The sequence below is a fragment of the Lissotriton vulgaris genome, chromosome 1_1 (assembly GCF_964263255.1).
Source record: "Lissotriton vulgaris chromosome 1_1, aLisVul1.2, whole genome shotgun sequence".
In the NCBI taxonomy this organism is placed as follows: domain Eukaryota; kingdom Metazoa; phylum Chordata; class Amphibia; order Caudata; family Salamandridae; genus Lissotriton; species Lissotriton vulgaris.
The window spans coordinates 79,501,116-79,523,278 of NC_141685.1; the positions used below are offsets into that span (position 1 = coordinate 79,501,116).

At 48.4% G+C, this 22,163-nt stretch overlaps 1 protein-coding gene across 1 annotated transcript in view; it reads right to left on the reverse strand.

The window, feature by feature from the left end:
- The window catches only part of LOC147737417 (uncharacterized), a 171,931-nt gene that overhangs the window by 102,615 nt on the left and 47,153 nt on the right, over positions 1-22,163 (reverse strand). The gene's annotated exons all lie outside the window — the stretch shown is intronic.

Consider the following 22,163-nt stretch of genomic DNA (forward strand, 5'->3'; position numbering starts at 1 on the left):
TAGATAGCACTGTGAGAAGACAACCGGCGCAGTCTCACGAGCTCAGCGGGGGCTATAGGGAGCAGTTCCAAGGCTGAAAGACAGGAGCTGGAGGTACCACAGGCCGCTGGTCCTACACAGCGGACCAGCCCAGCGCAGCGCAGGCCCACACGCATTCCCGGAGTCACCAAGGAACACACTGTACAACACATCGAGGAACAGTTGACAAACAGGGCTCTTCTCCTGTCCTCACGAATTTTTGGGTGCGTGTCCACTGCGATCAAGTACCATGACGGGCAAGGGGCCCAAGGTGCAACAGCCTCCGCGCTTGGAAAAATATGCCTATGTAAAAGAACCCCAGAATGGTCACTCGAAAGCAAAGCGCCACGCACATCATCCCAGACGACCAACCCGCCTGGTGACGCCGAACAGGTCACCCTGAAAGACGTCATGGCGGCATTGCAGACAATGCAAACTTCAATGGGCACTATCTCCACTGATATCTCCCTGCTAAGGGCGGACTTCTCCAAGTTGTCAGACCGTTTGATTGAGGCGGAAAAAGCTACATCGGGGCTAACTGACGACACGGCGGCCTTGAAACACAAAGTACAGAAACTGGAAGATGACAATCTGCTATTAAAGGCGAAACTTGACGAACAGGAAGGCCGTTCACGGCGCAACAACGTACGCCTGGTGGGTGTACCGGAAACAACAGGGGGCCTGCGTTGGACCTATTTGTAGAAGACTTGATCCAAACCACGCTGCAACCGAAGGGCCTGTCAAATAATTTCTCAGTGGAACGTACCCACCGGGTGCCAGGGGGGAAACCGAAACCAGGGGCACCACCGCGTCCAATCTTAGCGAGGATCTTCAACTTTCGCGACCGCGATGCCATCCTGCAGACAGCTCGAATGGCTCCAACAGTCAAAATTGACAACGCAGAGGTCACCTTCTATCCAGACTACACGGCAGCGGTGGCACAACAACGACAAAATTTCACGGAAGTGAAAAGGGAACTCCGTTCTAGGGAACTCAAATACTCAATGCTCTTCCCAGCGAAGCTGCGTGTTGACGCGGAGGGAAAAACTTGGTTTTTTGAATCGCCCAAAGATGCGCAAGAATGGTTGGAGGGCTGGCGGCAGACAGAGAAACCCAGGAACCGGGACGCAAGACATAATAACCGATAATGGAAAAGACAGAAGCCCACAACAAACTGCATCACAGAAGCGACGCTATGACTTAGCTTTTTAAGGATTAAGGAACTCACAGGCTGCCACGCTTCACAACAACGCAGTAGGAGACTATGATATGGACACGGCCCGAGATTGGGCGGTGAGCACAAGGTGGTGGGTACTGTTACATTGACCTTCCTTACAATGGGTCGATTAAGGACGCGATACACAGGCAAGTTATGAAGACTCCTACAGGTAGGACCTACCGTGATGTTGGTATCGCTGCATGGACATTGATGGGTGGGAAGGAGGCTATAGCAGTCACGGTAGTCTCACCCTCAAGAACACTACATTTTGTTCTGGGAAGTAAGCACTCTGCTCAGTTGGGGGTGGTGGATGGTTCTGTATCTGCTTGGCAGGGAGGCAGGGTGGGGGGGGGGGATTTTGATAGCGATAGTCTAGTCTAAGTCTAGGATCTGGTAGTACTGAGACCCCCTCCGATTGAGACATGGTTCGCATCAATTGTGTCCAGTAGGGTGCAATTTTCGGGCAGTCCCATATAGTGTGATAGAAGGTCCTTTCCTCACCACAACCCCGCAGGCAGTAAGGATGTGTTATTCGTCTCATCTTATGCAGTGTATGTAAATGTATGTAAATGTATAGGCATTTATATAGCGCACTACTTACCCGTAGGGTCCCAAGGCGCTTCGACCGCTGCGAAACCCTTCCTGGCTTCCCTGAGAGATGGTCCCTTAATGGGTATCTCCAGGGTGAGACCAGGCATCCCCGGCGGTCTGGTGGGGCCGTTAGTGAAGATGAGGCAAGCTAATGCCCAGAGTTGCCGAGTGTGATCGCTGATCAGAGTGGGCACCGAGGCGAGAGAATTAACGAGTCCGCTGACCCTGGTCCAGAAACCTGCCGCGCCGGGAATCGAACCCTGGTCCCGGGCCGTCCTCTGCTCTCGGGTCTGCCGCCTCTAACCAGTGAGATATGATCTATGTAATATGCGTAGTTGTACCAAGCGGAGAAGTGAGGGGATGCCTAATTCTTTCGGGGACGCAATCGCCTCTTGCCACTCCGAATCCTCAATGTTCCCACAATCATGCGTCCACTTCTCCCGCAGGGGCCCCGTTGTGAGATGTAGCTTTTGATGTGGAACCACTGATAGTGTTAAGGTTGAGAGTACCAAGGTTGACGAGAACATGTGGAGGCAAATAAGATCAGTGAGGGACATTTGTCTGAGCTTCCGAACTAGTAATGGAATTAGCAGGAGAGGCAGAAAAGCGTAATCAAATATCCCTGACCAAATCATCCATAGGCATTGCCTTTGGATGCTGGGTGTGGGAATCTGGATGCAGAGTTTGGGCATTTTGCTTTGTGCAATGTGGCAAACAGATCTATCTGTGGAAAACCTCATTTTTGCACGTAGGGAAGAAGAAGTGGGGATGAAGTTCCCACTCGTGGACTTGCTGCCTGTGTCTGCTGAGCAGGTCTGCATCTGATGGTCTTCTCCTGGGAGGTGTTCTGCTAGGAGATTGATTTTCTGGTGAATCGCCCAATACCAAATGCTTTGTGCAAGGCACGACAGCTGGAGAGAGTGAGTCCCTCCCTGTTTCTGTAGGTAGTACATTGCTGTCATGCTGTCAGTGCACACTAAGACAGTCTTGCCTACGCGTTGGGTTAAAAAAGCTGAGTGCCAGGAACACTGCTAGAAGTTCCAGGTAGTTGATGTGGAGACGTTTGTGTTTGTCCGACCGCAGCCAGTGGACTCTGTAATGTTGAAGATGGGCACCCCAACCGGTTATTGATGTGTCTGTGGAATCGGGTCTATGAAAGGCTGTCCTTTTGCTAAGTTTTGAGGGTTCCACCACTGCAGCGAGCGATGGTTGCGGCGGTCTACCAACACTAGATCAGTTAATAGACCCTGGGCCAGATGTACGACCCTTTCATTTTGAGCCTCGCAATTTGCGACTTATTGTGAGGTGCTAAATGAAATGCACAGTTGTTGTTATTACACTAATTAGCGGTTCCCAATGGGCTTGTAAATTGCGAGGCTCATTAATATTAATGAGCCTCTCGCAATTCCCCAGCTCAGCAGGCCACGGATGGTGGGCTCAACAGACCACCACTTCTGGGACTGCGTTTTAATGAAGCAGCTTTTTTTTTTTAAATGCATCCCGTTTTTCTTAAAGGAAAACGGGATGCATTTAATTTTTAGAAAGTGAAACGTTTTCGTTTCATACTTTAAGGGCAGGCAGTGGTCCCTGGTACCACTGCCTGCTCTTAAAAAATATTTTTAGACACAGTCACAAAGTAAGGGGACCCATTCGAAATTGCAACTGCATTAGTCAAGTCAAGTCAAGTCATAACATTTATATAGCGCACTACATACCCAGAGGGTTTCAAGGCGCTTAGGAAGGGGAGGTGGATTATTTGTCAAATATCCACGTTTTAAGCTGCTTTCTGAACGCTAGGTGATTCTGGGTGAGGCGAAGGTAAGCGGGGAGTGAGTTCCATGTTTTGGCAGCCAGGTATGAGAAGGATCTGCCTCCCATGGTGGTCTTGTTGATGCGAGGTACAGTGGCGAAGGCTTGGCTGGAAGAGCGAAGTTGGCGGGAGGGGGTGTAGAAGGACAGTCGAGAGTTGAGACAATCTGGTCCGATGTCGTAGAGTGATTTGTGTGCGTGGGTAAGCAGTCGGAAAGTAATCCTCTTATTGACGGGTAGCCAGTGGAGGTCTTTAAGGTGACCAGAGATGTGTTCGTTGCGTGGGATGTCTAATATGAGCCTGGCTGAGGCGTTTTGGATTCGTTGTAGTTTCTTCTGGAATTTAGCGGTGGTACCTGCGTAGAGGGTGTTTCCGTAGTCCAGTCGGCTCGTGACTAGAGCGTGGGTGACTGTTTTCCTTGTTTCGGAGGGGATCCAGCTAAATGTTTTTCTGAGCATGCGAAGAATGTTAAAGCAGGAAGAGGATACGGCGCTGACTTGTCTGTTCATTGAGAGTGATGAATCCAGGATGACGCCAAGGTTCCGAGCGTGGTCTGTCGGGATGGGTGCATTTCCGAGGGCTTCCGGCCACCAGGAGTCGTCCCATGCAGAGGAGGATTTACCTAAGATGAGGACTTCTGTTTTGTCTGAGTTCAGTTTCAGACGGCTTTGTTTCATCCATTCGGAGACTTCTTTCATTCCTTCGTGTAGGTTAGTTTTGGCGGTGCTGGGGTCCTTGGTGAGAGATAGGATCAGTTGAGTGTCATCCGCGTAAGAGATGATGTTGAGGTTGTGTTGGCGGGCGATGGCTGCGAGGGGGCTCATGTATACGTTGAAGAGGGTGGGACTGAGTGAGGATCCTTGTGGTACGCCGCAGATGATTTCAGAGGCCTCGGACTTGAATGGTGGGAGGCGGACTCTCTGGGTTCTTCCGGTGAGGAACGAGGTGATCCAGCTAAATGTTTTTCTGAGCATGCGAAGAATGTTAAAGCAGGAAGAGGATACGGCGCTGACAGTGCCTTTCCTTGGATTCCGATGTTTCTGAGGCGTTGTAGAAGGGTGCTGTGGCAGACTGTGTCGAAGGCTGCAGAGAGGTCGAGGAGGATGAGGGCGACTGTGTCTCCATTGTCCAGTAGAGTTCGAATGTCGTCTGTTGCTGCGATGAGGGCGGTCTCAGTGCTGTGTTTGGCTCGGAAGCCAGATTGTGAGGGGTCGAGTGATTTGTTGGCTTCGAGGAAGGCGGCGAGCTGGTTGTTGACAGCTTTCTCGATGACTTTGGCCGGGAATGGAAGAAGTGAGATGGGGCGGTAGTTTTTGAGTTCGGTGGGGGTCTGCTGTTGGTTTTTTCAGAAGGGCGGTGAGTTCAGCGTGTTTCCAGTCTTCTGGGAAGGTAGCGGAGTTGAAGGAGCAGTTGATGACGTCTCGGAGGTGCGGAGCTATGACGGAGTCTGCTTTGTTGAAGATGTGGTGAGGGCATGGGTCTGTGGGGGACCCAGAGTGGATGGAATTCATCAGGCGGATGGTGTCCTCAGTGGAGATTGGGTTCCAGGCATTAATGGAGTTAACGGGGGGAAGATGGTCAGCTGATGGTAGGGTGGGTTGCCTTCCGGGTTGGTTGTCAAAGCTGTTGTGGATGTCAGCAATCTTGTTGTGGAAAAAAAAGGCTAGGGAATCGCAGAGGGTTTGAGAGGGGGTGATGTTGTTGGAGTTGGCCGAGGGGTTGGAAAATTCCTTGACGATGTTGAAAAGTTCCTTGCTGTTGTGGGCGTTGTTGTCAAGTCGATCTTTGAATGCTGTTTTCTTGGCTTTTCGGATCAGTTGGTGGTGAGTACGGATGGCGCTTTTGAAGGCGTCCTTGTTGCTGGTGGATGGGTCTTTTTTCCAGGCCTTTTCAAGGGAGCGGCACAGTTTCTTGGATTTCTTGAGGTCGTCGTTGAACCATGAGGCCTTCTTGAAGCCAAGTTTGTGTTGACGTTTTTTCAGTGGTGCTAAGGTGTCGGCGGTGTTGGATAACCAAAGGGTGAGGTTGGAGGCGGCTTCGTTGGCGTTAGAAGAGAGGGCTGGGGAGGATTGAAGGAGTGATGTGGAGATCTGTTCTGTGGTGATTTTGTTCCAGTTTCTTTGCAGAGTTGGTTGGGGGTGGTTGATGGGTTTCGGCTTGTTGTAGGTGAAGTGAACGCAGCTGTGGTCAGTCCAGAGGAGATCCGTAGTGTGGCTGAAGGAGACATGGTTGCTGGAGGTGAAGATGGGGGTCGAGAGTGTGACCTGCGATGTGGGTGGGGGAAGTGACCAGTTGTTTAAGTCCGAGGTTGGCGAGGTTGTCCAAGAGGGTAGCGGTGTTGTGGTCGTTGATCTTTTCAAGGTGGAAGTTGAGGTCTCCCAGAAGGATGTAGTCTTTGGAGGGGAGCGCGTGTGGGGTGATGAAGTTCGTGATGTCTTCACTGAATTTTGCGCGTGGTCCAGGTGGTCTGTAGAGGAGGGTGCCTCTGAGTGTGGTCTTGGGGTCGATGTGGATCTGGAAGTGAAGGTGTTCGGAGTTGGCGAGGTTGGCATCAGAGCTGGTTGAGATGCTGATTGTTTTCTTATGGACGATAGCGATTCCACCTCCTGTATGGTCGGTGCGGTCCTTGCGTGTGATCTTATAGTCATCAGGGATAGCGATGGCGATGTCAGGGGCGGAGGAAGCGTTCATCCATGTTTCCGTTAGGAAGGCGACGTCAGGAGAGATGGTGTCTAGTAGGTTCCAAAGGTCAATGGCGTGCCTGTGGACCGAGCAGGTGTTGAGAAGGATGCATTCTAGGTGATTGGGGTCGGGAATCTGTGGTGTGGTCGTAGCGGAGATGTTGTCGGTGCCGCTAAATTTGCAGGAGAAGCAGGAGAACGGTCCGTGGGTGCGTCCAGGAGCGGCTTGGACGCAGTTGGGGGCGCGACCGGGGTCAAGGGCTAGGAGGGTGGCGGCATCGTAGGTAACGCGGGGGCAGGGCAGCGCGAGGGGCAGGGGGTCTGGCGCTGGGCGCGGTCCAGGCGCGGTCCAGGGCGTAGACGGGCTTACCTTTGGCGCACCGTCGGCGTGTCCGAAGCGCGTTGACGCTGCGCGTGGAGACATTGGCCATAAATGGAGGGTGGAGGGGGCGGAGCGTGGGAGGGTCAGCAGCTGGGAGGCGGTAGCGGGGAGGAGGGGCAGGGAAAACAACAACAGCAAACAAGATGGAGGTCAGAGGGGAGGCGAGGCAGGGGCAGTAGGTCGCCAGCGAAAATAAATCCAATTATGCACGTTGCTGCCAGGTGGGCCAATACAGTTAAATGCAGTGCAGGGCGGGCGGCGCTATAGTCACAAGCGCTGAGAGCTATGAGATTAAACAAAACACTGCGCAAATTTGTGAAATGCAGGCGAGCCGATTTTAAACACGGCACTATTTAGTCTAATGCAGGCGATACCACTGAAATAAAGAATGCAGGCGATACCGTGAAGTTGATTCAGCAGTGCGATCCCCAGGAAGATAGCAGCAGTACAGGGAGAGGAGCAAGGAGGGAGCAACCCTCTTGAAAAGGGTGGTAATTTGCGACCGCAATTGTGGTTGCAATACATTCACACATAGCATTGAGAACGCAATTAGGAAGGGACTAACTAACTGTGACTCTCAATTCCTAAATAGCGAGTCGCAAATAAACTGTGACTCGCTATTTTGGAATTGTACATGGCCAACAGTGATTTTGCATGTGCAAACGGGTTCGCAAACCCGTTTGCGCATGCAAAATAACGTCGTAAATCTGGTCCCCTGTGACTGATTCCACTGACTTGCTAGACATTGTTGCAGAGGACGCATGTAAGCCTTGCATGAGGTACGATTGCAACGCAGGATGCCATAATTCCCAGCAGTTGCATGAAGACTCTAGCTGGTAATGATTGGTGGGGTTGAAATTGTAATAGTGTGGCCTGGATATTGTGAATCCTGGCTATATTAGGAGTGGCTAGAGCTTTGAGAGTGTTGATGGAAGCACCCAGATAGGATTGCACTTGTGCCGGACACAGGTGAGATTTTTGTGCAATGATTGTAAAACCCAACTGGTTAAGTAGATGTACTATTGTCTGATTGTGTAGCGTCCTTGGTGAGAGGGAGGATGACCTGGATGTGCGTTGGATACTATACTGAGTCCGTACTGTTTGATGATGGTGGCGAGGAGGGCCATGTAGATTTTGAAGAGCGTGGGGCTGAGCGACGATCCTTGTAGGTCCTCGGCAATTGATTTCTGTGGGTTCGGAGAGGAAGGGTGGCAGTCTGATTCTTTGGGTTCAGCCGGTGAGGAAGGAGCAGATCCAGTCAAGGGCGGTTCCCTGTATGCCGGCGTCATAAAGTCTGCCGGTGAGGGTGCAGTGGGAGACGGTGTTGAATGCCGCACAGAGATCGAGTAGGATCAGAGCTGCAGTGTGCCTTTGGTCGAGGAGGGTGTGGATGTTGTCAACGGCAGCGAGTACAAAAAACAAGACAGCTCAAGACAGTGTTTCCCATGCGGACTCACTAGAAAAACATAGAATATTAACAATTAGCTTGCCAATGGGGATGGCTCACTCACTAGAAGACTGTACAATTTGAGGTATAGTTGTTGCTGCAGTATATATCAGAACACACGGTACCCCTTCATTGGCTGGTTTGATAGAAGTGCTTAATCCGATCCAGAATGTACGGGGTAGTACCTGCCCTGGACTTGGGAATAAAACTGATGGGCAATTTTGCAACGGTGTCCTCCATAATGTTGATTAACATAAAGAGGGAAGCAGCAGCGTTGGCGATATGCCAGTGTTTACGGATTTGGCTCCTGCATAGCAGGAGCACACATTTCCTATAATTATCGAAGAAACATAAGCTACGCTGGATAGAGATAATTTGAGTGCCAGACCTGGTAAACCACAATGAAGAGTTATTCTGCAGATGATAACTCTAAACAAGCACCTGACTTTTCAACAAAGAAGTAGAAGGAGAATAAGAAAAACAAATATAAAATAAAACTACAGGGTGGGTCTCCTACACAGGAAGCTACTGAAAAAAACTACAATCTGCTTAACTGCGATAACATTAGACCACCTAAGAGGTATCAGGATACTGATATATGTTCATCTCGTTCCTTTCAGGAGTTATCCGAAAAGCATTTGGAGAGAGGTTGACGGTCAAAGCCCAGATCGGAGGAGAACGTGAAACCGAAGGCTCCCAATGCTCATCTGACTACATCATTAAACAGGAAGTTAAACCTTCCAAACCTCAATTCAAAAAGAAGAAAGTAGCTGGACTTACAGTCAGGGATGCCCCGCATATTCAGGACACTGCTTCTGAGCAGGGACTGGGCAGTGACCATGCTAAAAAGCGCAACAGCAGTCACAATAGTTCGCCAGAACCTGATGGATTGTCTAGTAGAAGTAGCGCTGAGTGAGTACATCACCGTTGAGACACCCGATTTATTTTTTATTTATTTTATGACATTTGATTAAGCGCGAACAAATGCCCGTGGGCGTCTCGGCGCTGCAACATCTGCAAATAATTCTCCTGCTGCGTAAAGTGTGTTCCGGTGTTACTGGTTAAACAGCCAGGTCTTTAGCTGTTTACGGAAGGACCAGAGAGTGGGACTGGTCCTGATTGACTGGGGTAAGGTATTCCACAATTTAGGTGCCGAGACCAAGAACCTGCGGTCTCCCCAAGAAACAGTTTTGGTGCGGGGGACCACTAGATCGTTGAGGGTGGTAGATCGAAGCAATCTGGATGGACAATAAGGGATTAATTGTTCTTTGAGAAACAAGGGTCCTTGTTTATGCAGTGCCTTGTATACAATGCAGAGAGTTTTAAACTTAATCCTGCTTCTGATAGGGAGCCAATGAAAGTTTCTGATGGTGTCAGTCGCAGACTTGTATTTAGGGATTCTAGCAAGTAGTCTTGCTGCTGAGTTTTGAACAGTCTGCATTTTTTTGATGACCCTGACCTGAGCGTTTGCAAAAAGACCATTACAGTAGTCCAAAGTGGACAGCACTAGAGAGGTCACCAAGGTTTTACCGGCAGTTTCAGGAAGGAAGGGGATGATTTTCTTTATTAAGTAATTTGTGGAAGGCTGAGGAGGCGATTTGGTTGGCATAGGAGACGAAGTTGAGGTGGTCGTCAAAGACAACTCCCAGGTTCCTTACCTTGAGGGCAGGTTTAGGCAGGGTTCCGAAAGCCGTTGGCCACCATGCGGGGGACCAACTTGGAGTAAGTTGTCCAAATATGACAACTTCCGTCTTTTTGGAGTTGAGTTTTAGACAATTGGAGGCCATCCAGTCCCCAATTGCCAACATGCCTTCTTTAAAACTCTCGGCCACCTTGTCGCCGTTGTTTTTGATGGCCAGGACTAACTGCGTGTCATCCGCATATGAGGTTAGGCTCATCCTATGTGCTCGAATGATGTTAGCTAGGTCTGACACATAGATGTTAAAGAGTGTCAGACTCAGGGATGAGCCTTGTGGAACCCCGCATGGCAGAGACAGGTTGGACGATTGGAACGATCCCAGTATAACAGCCTGAGTTCTTTCAGACAGGAAAGATGCCAATAGTTTTTTAGCTGTTTGCTGAATGCCCATTTTTTCGACACGGTCGACCAAGATCGAATGATCGACCGTGTCGAAAGCTGCAGATAAATCTAGTAGTGCTAGTACTGCTGTTCCTCCCTGATCTCGATAGTTCTAATGTCATCTGCGGCTTTAATCAAGGCGGTCTCAGTGCCATGGAACCTACAGAACCCAAATTGGGTGTTGTCAAGTAGGTGATGTTCTTCTATGAATTCAGATAACTGTGAGTTCATAGCTTTTTCAGCGACTTTTGCCAGAAATGGGAGGCTTGCTATTGGCCGGTAATTTTTCAGTTCGTCCTTATCAAGATGTGTTTTTTTTAATAATGGTTTAAGGAGAGTTTTTTTGAGTGAATCTGGATAGGTTCCTGATCTAAACATGGCATTACAGATTTGAGTAATGGCGGGTATCAGGGAATCCATGATTGGTGGGAGAATTTTAAAGGGGCATGGGTCTAATGCAGAACCAGTTTTGATCGTGGTGATGATATCCGCTATTTGAGCGTCGGTGATGTCTTTGAAGTGAGTAAATTTGGGAACAGGGTGTTTGAGGTTAGTGGTACTTGAGGGGGTATTGATATTATCCGAAAAGGCTGAAAAAAATTTTGTTGACCTTTGTAAAGAAGAAAGTGGCCAAGGCATCACAGAGGGATTGAGAGGGAGGTGGGTTTAGATCAGGGGAGTACCCTGCTAGCTGCTTGGTAGTATCATAAAGTTCTTTGGAGGAATTCTTGGCTAGCTCTATCCGTTCGCTAAAGTACTTCTTCTTAGCCTCAGTGATCATGGATTTGTATTTGACCAACGTCTCCTTATAGCGAATTTTGTTTTCTTCACTGTAGGACTTCCGCCAGTGCCTCTCCCTGTTCCTACAGTGTTGTTTCTGGGTCCCTAGGTCTTCGGTAAACCAAGGGGCAGAGGGGGCCGATCTATTTCTGGTCACATGTTTGAGAGGAACCAATGAATTAGTGGCAGTGCCCAGCCAATCCTGGAATTGCTTAGTGGCTGTGTTGGGGTCAGTAGAAAATACAGGCTGGGAATTATCGAGTAAAGTTTTTAGGCTTGAGCTATCTATGTCGTTCCAGGCTTTAAAAGGTTGGTGGCAGGTAATGGGTACTTTGGGTGTAGGTGTTTCATAGATGGTGATTGAGCCCAGAATGTCATTGTGATCCGACCATGTGAGTGGGAGGATGTGAGTTATATGAAAATCCTCCAAATTGGAGAAAATGCCATCCAGAGTGTGACCGCCGTCGTGAGTGGGGGAATTGACCAATAGGGGGAGACCAAGGGTGTTCATGTCCGAGAGAAGGGAGGACGTGTCCCTGTCCTCTAATTTGTCTAAGTGAAAATTAAAGTCACCCAGTACTGTTAGTGATTCTTCAAGTGCAAGAGACTCGAGGATAGAGCTTAAATCAGTGAGGAAATCTGACCATGGTCCTGGTGGTTTGTATACGAGAATCCCTCTGAAATTATTAGAGGGGGATAGATTGATGGCAAATTGCATGGCTTCACAAGAGGATGAGGAGATAGCGAAGGTCCTCACATTAAATGTGTCGCGAGCGATGATGGCTAGTCCTCTCCCTTTTTTGCGCTGTCTATCCTGTCTATGAACCGTGAAGCCTCTTGGGACCGCAATGACTAAGTCTGGGTCAGATGTGCTGTCCATCCATGTCTCAGTCATGAATAATATGTCTAATTTCCGATCCTCTATCAGGTCTGCTATATCCTGTCTATGTTTACCAAGTGAACGGACATTGGTAAGGGCTATCAGTGTGCTCTTAGGGGTATTTTTGTTGCCGGAGAGAATTGTTTTATTTGCCAGAAGAATGGAGGCCTTACAATGGGGGCAGGACTGCATGGATGGACCAGAGATGAATATAGGATCAAGCATTAGGCAGTCATTATGATCGCGTGGGCGCAACTTGTGCAGCATAGTGTTTGAGTATTAGACACGTGGAGCTGGGGCGTCTGGACCAGGGGTAGCGGCCCTGGGCCCGGTCCAGGCGCGGACGGGCGCAGACGGGAAGGCCGGGTGTTTTTATACATGTTAGAGGAGGGTGGGAGGCGTCCAACAACTGGACCGCAACCCTTTCCTCCCAGCAAGATGGCGGCTAAGGTGGATCAAGTCACGGTGTCAGCGCCTGAATCGGCTGCGCCGTGCGAGGAAACGAGGTGTTGGTGCCTTCAGTGCGACGCAAATCTCGCCCCGAAGTACGGATGACTAGGTAATTAAAAATTACAGATTAAAATATCTACAGTTTTTAAAAACGGGAAATTCACGAGTAAACAGGGATAGTACAGAGCGCCCCCGGCTTCCGCCTCAGGGGAGAAATAGCCAAATGCGCTGTAGTTGCTTGATGTGCTTCGCAGCGCTACACTTCCTCTCTCGTTTGAATTCCGGTGGCTGACTGCTCCGCGCTCTCTCACCAGGAGGAAGAGACCCCAGAGGCCATGATGCTCGTACCGATATTAGGTTAAGCGTCCCCCATCTTTTATACAAAATACAACTTCTATTGGAGGTGGAGGTACCTAGAAACATTAATTTTCTCTTTTGGAAGGACTTCACTAAAGGTTAAGAATATTCTTTTGGCTAAAAAGGATTGTCGACCTGATTTCGTAATGGATTGCCTAAACGGAGAAACTGTGATTTTACCTGCCTTTTCCGAGCTTGTTCAATTTTGGAATTTGGAATTGGATTTGTAGAGCGCATAGCTACCCTTGGGCATCCCAGCGCTGAGAGGACCTAGTTTTTCCAGGGGGGAGGGGGACGGTTGGGAAGACAGGGTTTTAAGGGAAGAGCCAAGTTTTTAATTGTTTCCGGAAGGAGAAGAGGTTGTGTTCTCTCCTCATGGCTACTGGAAGGGTGTTCCAGAGCTTTGGCGCGTTGTAGGCGAACAAACGGCCGCCGGATCTTGACTTTTTTATTCTTGGGATGTTGGCAAGGGCAAGTGCGTCAGATCTTAGATTTTTGGTAGACTGGTGGGGCTTCATCAGGGGTCTGAGAATTGGGGGGCCTTTGTCGTGCATAATTTTGTGCGAGATGCATAGTGTCTTGAAGGTGATGCGCTCCTTCACTGGGAGCCAGTGTAGGCTTTTGAGGGCTGGTTTCGCCGAGCATCTCGCTTTGGTTCCTGTAAGGACTCTAGTTGCCGCGTTCTGAGCCACCTGAAGTTTCTGGATGACTGCTGCAGGGGCTCCTAGGTACAAGACGTTACCATAGTCTAACCTGGAGTTGACCAGCCCCTGCATCAGTAACTTCCTGGACTGGAAGGGGATCAGGTGGAGGATTTTTCTGGACATGCGAATAAGGCCGAAGCAGGACCCTGAGGTTTTTCTAGCCTGGGTTTTGAAATTAAGGTCCTGGTCGAGCCAGATGCCTAGGCTTTTGACCTCGGTTTTTGGGGTTGGGTAGGTACCCATGCAGGGTGGCCAGGAGAGATTGGTAGGTAGTTTGTTCGGGTTGCCAAGGAGAAGGATCTCCGATTTGTCACCATTAAGTTTTAGTCGAGAATCACACATCCATTGTGAGATTCCTTCGAGACATCTGGCGAGATTTTCTAGGCTGGTGTTTGATTGATTGATGGAGACCACCAGCTGAGTGTCATCAGCGTACATCACTGTCTTGACGCCGAAAAGAGTGATAACGTCTGCAAGGGGGACATATAGACGTTAAAAAGTGTGGGGCTCAGGGAGGAGCCCTGGGGAACCCCACACTGCATGGGCAGAGCTTTGGACGTGGAAGTGCCATCTGACACCTGAAAGGATCTTCCCTCAAGGAAGGACTTAATCCAGGCAAGGGCAGAATCGGTGATTCCCACTCGACTTAGCCGGTGGACCAGAATGGCGTGGTCCACCGTGTCGAAGGCGGCACTTAGATCGAGGAGGATCACTGCCACTGATCCTCCTGCGTCTATGATGCTTCTCGCCTCTTCGACAACTGCCAGGAGGGCGGTATTGGTGCCTTGCCCCGGTCTAAAACCGGTCTGGGAGTCGCGTAGTAAGTGATTCGACTCCAGGAAGTTGGAAAGTTGCTGGTTAGCTATTCGTTCGGCCTCTTTGCTGATCCCGGGGAGGAGCGAGATGGGTCTGAAATTGGGATCCGTGGGGTCTAGGTGGGGTTTTTTTAAGAGGGCCTTGACGGTAGCCTTCTTCCAATTGGTTGAAAGAGGCATTGATGAGGTTGGTGAAGGGTAGGGCTACCGTGGGGGCAACCAGTTTTAACTTGCTGATGGGGGCTGGGTCAGATGGGGAGCCACTTTTCACAGTTTGCAGGGTGGCTAAGAAAGTCTCCGTGGTGATCTGATCAAAGGCTCGTAGGTATGGAGCCTCAGGATGAAGGGGAGGTGCGGTGGCATGGTGAGGGGCAATGGGTATAGGGAGTGAAGTAAGTATTTTGTTGATTTTTGCGGAGAAGAAGTCGGCCATTTGATTGCATCTAACGCCCTCTGGGTCTGGCGGTGGTAGGGGATCCTGGATTTTTGTCAGGAGGCGTACAATGCGGTAAGTTTCCTTCGCAGAATTGGCCGCTGCTGCAATCTTTCCTTCGAAGAAGGTGGCCTGTGTAATTTTTATGGAGTTCTTGTAGAGCTTGATAGCGGCTCTGTACTCATTTTTGGATTCCGTTGACCAATTTTTCCTCCATACGCGCTCAAGTTTTCAAGCATCGGTTATACACTTGTATGCCAAGGAGTGGGCACTAGAACTAGCTCCTACGTTATACCCCAACCCTGAGGGTGGTATGACAGTTGCCCTTACCATGAAGTACCACTGAGGACAATTCCATAACCTCAAAGATAATACTCCATTAAGCATGAAGCTAAAAAACAAGTTAGGGAAATCCTGCAAGAACTTGAGTACCGGGGTGTAATAAAAAGTTGCACCTCATCAATGAATAATCCCTTGTTTCCTGTGATGAAATACGATCATTCATATAGTCAAGTGTTAAACTACAGAAACTTGAACACAGAAGTCGCACATTTGTAGTACAAAATACACATAGTGTCGCACTAATAAACAACATTGTGTGGAAAAAATACAAAACCAAACTTGATATCTCAAATGGATTTTTCTGCCAAAATATATCGCCTGGAAGCAGGTATTTGACGTGCTGCTGGATCCCGGATAAATGTGAAAGCAGCAGCACTAATTTCTATCTTTTGGAGGTGGAGTTGGGGCGAGGGGGGGCAGGCACTGACTTGGAAAGAGTATAAGTCTGGTGGGCACCAGGCAGTATAAGTCACTTAGTCCTGGTCTTTCAGGAACTGGTCCTTCTCGGTCTGGTCCCACAGGCTCTCCTTGTCCTCCATGGCGCTGGTACTTGTACACTTGGCCGTCATGGTTCTATTTTGTTTACTGTATTTATAGAGCGCAACACCCATCCCTAGAGGGATATCACAACACTAGTCGTCCAGCTGGAACTCATTCTAGTCTCACTAATCTAGATCCTTGGTTTTCCTAGATCTGGTCCTCAAGGCCGGGTCCCAACCATTAACATCTGGATATCTAGGTCTTGGTCCATATGTTCTTGCTTTTTCTCCTGATCCTAGTCCTCAAGTGCCCACTGGTCCTGCTGTCGCTGCAGCTCATTCTTGAGGTCAAAGTGCTTCTGGGCCATGTCCTAGTATTCTTTGTCCTCCTCGTCTTTGTTCTTGTAGCCGAGACTACTGGTTCTAGTCTTCGCTGGTTATGGCTCCCTCTGTCTTCTCAGTCCTGCATACCCTTGTTGTCCTGGTCCCTTATCCTCCTGGCGTAGACGCTGGCCAACTGACTCCAGTCCTCATGGTCCAAATGCTAAATGTCATGACTCGCTCCCTGCTCTCTTGTGCCCACCACCATTGTGCTGAATTGTGAGACTCTCCAGTGTTTTAATAAGCTTCTGGACCTTCCCATCTATGCATATCTTGACCTCCAGCCATTTTGATGCTATTTGGAACTTCCCATCCATTCCCAATCCATGCCGGGTTTTGTGAAGCCAGTCTCTCTGATCATGCTTGAAACTCCATTACCTATAATGCCCTGCTCACTACTCCCTCTTCGCCCCTGCAGGCCAAGCATGGGTGGAGGAATACAGCACACCTGTAGCTGGCAACTGGTAGCCTGTTCACACCTGCTGCATGTGAATACTGTGAGCTCTTTGAAGCCCCAGCTCCCTTCAGTCCAGTGTTGGTCACTGTAGCTGTGTTCCTGCGAGGCCGACCCTTGTTTCTTGAGCTTTTGTTATCAATGTTTCCAAAGTTCCTGAGCTATACCTATTCCTTGCTTTCTGAGCTATAGCGATTCCTTGTTACTGAACTAGCACTGCTTTCACGGCTATCTTCACTCCTGAGCCTTAGCTACTTCTTGTTTGCTTGATTCCTGAACCAGTACTGTTTAGTGCACCCCTGCAGCCTCCCTACTGTATTTCCGTTTTGCCAGTCCTTGCTTCCCCTCCCATTACCTTTGTTCCCATTCCAAGTTTGCTGTCTTCCTGTGCCTACGGTCTTGCTACTGGTTTCCCCTGTATGCTTGTTACCTGCTTTCTGCCAAGTGTGCAATTTCTTCCCCTTTTTTTCTGTACTTTGATTCCTTGATTTCTGAGATAGAGTTAATTCCTTGTTCCTTGAACTAACACTGCCTTCAGTGCTACCTTCTTTTCTTGATTCCTGAACCAGTACAATTTAGTGCACCCTTAGTCTCTCTCCGTTTGTATTTATCTATTCCGAGTCCCTGCCTTTTTTTGAAAATTTACCTCTTATTCTAGTTCCTACCTTCTTGTCTTCCTGTTCCTTTAGTCTTAGCTTCCTGTATACTAGTGGTTTTCGCTTCTCACTTTCTGCCAAGTGTGCCCTTTGTTTTCAATTCTTTCCTGTTAAGCACTCCTCCTTGCTAACTCTTTGTCTATTGTGGCTGTATATTTAGTTCTTCACCCTTGCTGTTACCATCTTGCCGGGTCCGGTTTGATCGCCAGGATCTGTGGGCACAGCTGACAACCCTGGTGTGTTACTTGTTATTTTTGAATATTGTGTTTTAGTTAAATTTCTATTGTCATTATAGGTATTTGCTCCACAGACCCTGTCTTTTCATGTATATCCTATATGAAGTTTGAAGTTTATTGACTTGTATAGCGCTGAATCACCCATGAGGGTATCTCGTCGCTTAAGACAGTGGGGAATACCAGAAACGAAGGAAAGATTGAAAGAGGTGGGTTTTTAACATCTTTCTGAACTGAGCCAGAGTAAGTCCAGAGCGCAGGTGAAAGGGTAAATTATTCCAAAATGCTGGAGCAAGATGAGAGAATGCTTTCCCACCACTACGTGCCTTTTTGACTCAGATGATCAGAGCATGACCTAAGAGTTCATGCCGGGGTGTAAGCAGAGGGTTTAATTGCAAGATACGAAGGGCCTTGACCATTGAGGGCTTTGTGAATAATGCAGCCTATTTTGAATTTTACCCTTTTTCCTATAGAGAGCCAATGGAGTTGGTTCAGGAGAGGTGCAGAGGGTGTTCTAGCTGGGGCGTTGACAGTAAGTCGGGCAGCGATATTCTGCACCACCTGAAGTCTTTTTATGGCAGATTGATTAGCTGAGAATAGGAGGGCATTGTAGTAGTCAAATCTACTAAGCACCAAGGCCTGCATCAAAGTTTTCTTATCATCAGCATTCGTAATGTTCTGTTTTAAATACTATACTTTCGATTTCCATGCTATCATCAGCATTCGTAATGTTATGTTTTAAATACTATACTTTCGATTTCCATGCTATCATCAGCATTCGTAATGTTATGTTTTAAATACTATACTTTTGATTTCTATGCTATCATATGCAAAAATGTTCTGTTTTAAATACTGTACTTTCTATATCCGTGCTATCATGAGAATGAGGCTCGGGTTTGCCTGACTGCAATGGCTAACCCTGGGGACAGCTTTGAACAAGTACATCCTTACTTATGCTGCCAGAGCTTCTTTTATAATATCTATGTAATGGATCAATGCAACTTTATTTTATTATGGAATTTCACTTTTTGTAGCAGTGGGCGTTGAGCTGACTGGTTGAGTTTTACCTTATATGCAAGTGACTATAGATGATGTGCAAGCTTCTGATTTCACCCAGCAGTTGGTTATGGACTTCTGCTACGACTGCTGCTAACAGTGCCTGCATTACTTTAAGCTAAATTTTACGTGAATTGTCCTATCTGCACTCAGAACATGGAGGCAGGAATTATAATCAAGATGCAGTGATGGCCCGATAATTTGATGAATAGTAATGTGCACGTTATTCGGCTGATGGGATTACTTTAACTAGGACTATTTGGGGCTGCCACTGAGGACCTAATTGAAACACACACTGCACTTCAACTGAAATAGCCGTGTTTTTATTTTTTAATTAAGACAGGCATGATCTGCAATGACGCCATCTATTTGAAGCGGAGGTCTCAAACTGAGAAAACTCGACCTCCTAACTCCGAGTGTCACCTTAGGGCCCTGATCCTCAAACTGCAGTGATCTAAAAGGGGTTAAGATAGCAAAATAAATGAAACCAGTCAAACTTTACAAGGGGCCTTCCACTGTGCGCGGGCTGCAAAGTACATGTACACACCTACATGTTTAACTGTAAAAGCGTGGCTCCAGGGTCACCATTGTGGTTCGGATGTATGAAACTTAATATCCTGCAGTAGGATAGCGATCTAACATGTAAACATTATAAACGTCGCTCCTGAGAGTGCCTTGTCGAGCCCAGGCTCGGTGCCTAATGTGTAAGAGCTGGACATGCTCTATAGCAGACTATTGTGGGTTCTTACAGTGAAGAGCTTCGCTTCAAGAGTTGTTTTCACTCTGTAGACAAAGTGTGATTATTTCTATTGACAAGCCGACAGGACTTAATCCCCCAACTTATAAAGTTGAAAATGACAGTGTTTTTTACTTTTGCTTTTTTATACCATTGATAATAGTGGTATGCAAATATGTTAACTCCACTGCAGATAAAAAAACAACACAGAGTCAACCTAACCCGGAATTAATATAATAATTCTTTTGTCACATTTTAGAGCTACTAATTGTATATATGGGCATAGCTATTTGAATGTACTCGTGGCACTGTCTTACATGCAATGTAGTAGCGAGGATTTACCATATCTTCTGCCGGGTGCAGTACTATATGTGGCCAAAAGAGGTCTCATGGGCCCACTTTTGGCCACATATGGTACGACACCCTGCAACATGGCTAGGTGAAAAATATTGCCATTTATATTGCCAATAACTCCAACTCCAACAAATGCGAGACCGATTGTATTGCCAATGCAATAGGTCTTGTATTTGTTAGTTGGAGCTGTTGGGGTTGAAAATGACAATTTTGTTTCTCTTGCTTTTTTAGACCATTGGTAATAGTGCTAAGCAGATATAACAACTCCACTGCAAATTAAAAAACAAAAGCAAAAAACATTCTTATTTTCAACGCCAATCGCTCTAACTTTAAAAAATACAAGACCTATTGCATTGCAAATGCTTGTTCAGTATTTTGAAAAGATAAAGGTTTAGCAACTTTTACTAACCACCATTACAACAGGTCTAAAAAATCATCGACATAGCCAACAGATCTCACATAGGCGAAACCTATTTTTTTTGCCAATGCCAGTTAACTTCTCCTGACACTGCTACATTGAGAACCCAAATAATTGCTTCTTTTTCCTTCCCTGTTCTCAGTAGCAGCTTGCACGGATCAGGGATCGTCAGGCAGGCTGGAGGAAGGGGAGGAACCATACCTCCTCTCTCCTCTTCTGCTCTTTCCCATGTTGTCTCTCTGGGGCCCGGAACAGGAAGCAGCCATGCTCCCTCCCCTGAGCCAATCACAATACTGAAATGCAGCATTGTAATTGGGCTGAGCGCCGTGGATCGGTGCTCGCCAGTGAATGGGGGCCGGGCATGTTCTCCACGCAGGCTGTAATGCAGCCTGAATAAGAACATGGAGGTGCGCATGACTGTTTGACCTTGTATGCGAACGACTTATTAATATATGTCCGGGACGCCACTAGAGACCTGACGGCCATCTGGAGATCACTAAAAGATTTTGCGGAAGTCTCAGGCCTTAAGGTGAACTGGGAGAAATCCTCGCTCTACCCACTGAGCCATCCCTTGGCCCCATTCGAGGCCAGGATCAGGACCCAATCTCTCATATGGAACACAGAGGCCCTTAAGGATCTGGGAGTGCGGCTGCACCACACCCCAGAGGATCTGTACGAGGGGAACCATTGTAAGGCGCTAGCAGGACTTAGGTCGGCAGTGAGGTTTTGGAAAACGTTACCTCTGGCTCCCATGTCACTAGCAAAAATGATAATGGTCCCTCGACTATTGTATCTTTTCACCAACCTCCCAGTTGTCCCACCGAGATCATTCATTAAAGAACTGGATAGTCTCCTCACTGAGCTTATATGGGGAGGAGGGCGGCGACGGGTTGCGTTATCCACATTACGCCTACCCACGACGGAGGGGGGCTTGGGAGCGCCAGCATTCGAAGCATACTTCTTGTCGGCACAGCTCCAATGGCTATCGTATTGGACGGCGGGGCGCCATATAGGAGAGACTATCACCATAGTGGGCCCCCGTGCCGCAACAGGCAATCCACAGATTACTACTGCCGGGTACTAAACCCATACGCACACGGCCACTGCAGGTGTCCATAGCCTGCACCTGTATGATGAGAATGCATCGTATGTCTGGGACGCGGCTGCCGTACTCGCCCCTACTGCCTCCAGTGAGGTTTCCAAAAGGAGACACATACTACACAACGGGCGCCCTCCAGGCATGGACGAATCTGGCAGTCACAGAGATGGAATCATTCTTTGAAGAGGGACAGCTGAAGACATATGCCCAAATGATGGAACAGTATGATCTCCCACCCGGGCAATTTCTAATGCATAGGCAAATTTTAGATAGCAGCCGTAGATACTGGAATCCTAACACAGGGGAACCTCCAACACACCCAGTAATTCACACAATACTACACAAGGGAGTGAGGTGCCATTTGGTTACTTGGCTTTACAAGGCAGTGCGCAAACTAATCCTTCCATCCCTTCAGCCCCTACGTCAAAAGTGGGAAACGGACATAGGGAGGGTAGTCCATGATAAAGAATGGAACACAGCTCTGGAATACCCCAAAAAAGTCTCAAGAAACGCGAGATTCCGGAACATACAGTTAAATATCCTCCACAGAGCTTACCTCACACCGCACCGCCTTCATCAATTCTTCCCAGATACACACTTTGCATGCCTCCGCTGTCAAGCCCCAGCAGCAGACTTCAAACACATGATTTGGGACTGCCCCACACTTATAGGCTTTTGGGACCGGGTTCATCGGTCACTCACAGCAATTACCAACATCACAACAATGTCCACATGGGAGGCAGGTACGCTCGGGATTTTCAGCAGGCGGAAAACTGAGAAAGTACAATGTCGTTTCATGTCCCTAGCCATCCTATTGGCGAAAAGGGGAAAGCCATGTACTGGAGATCCCCTACGGGACCTCCGGAAGCAGCCTGGATAGGCGCCATGATCAAATGGGGAAAAGCTGAGGAAGAGACACATCGGGAGGAAGAATTGAAGGGAGTCCGCAAACACCCTATTTCTTTGGAATGGGCACAACTAATGCACAAATTTACACAGACAACAAACCCACCGGAGACACCCATAGCCTCACAGGCCCACGTACAGGCCCAGCCGCTGTTCCGGCATCCCCTATTTTAGAGGAAGCACAACAACGCCCGCCACCCCGAGCCCAATCTGGAGTGGAACCCATACAGAATGGCCACCCCTTGACAGAGTAAGGATCACCACAACGACTCGAATCCTCGACCCCCTCCACATAACACGCGCTGCCACAGCCCCGCACCTCACGGCAGCTGAAGGACAGCCCACCAAGGCTCAGTTGGAAAGGGGTACTCCACCAGAGTTTTTTTTTTGGGGGGGGGAGGC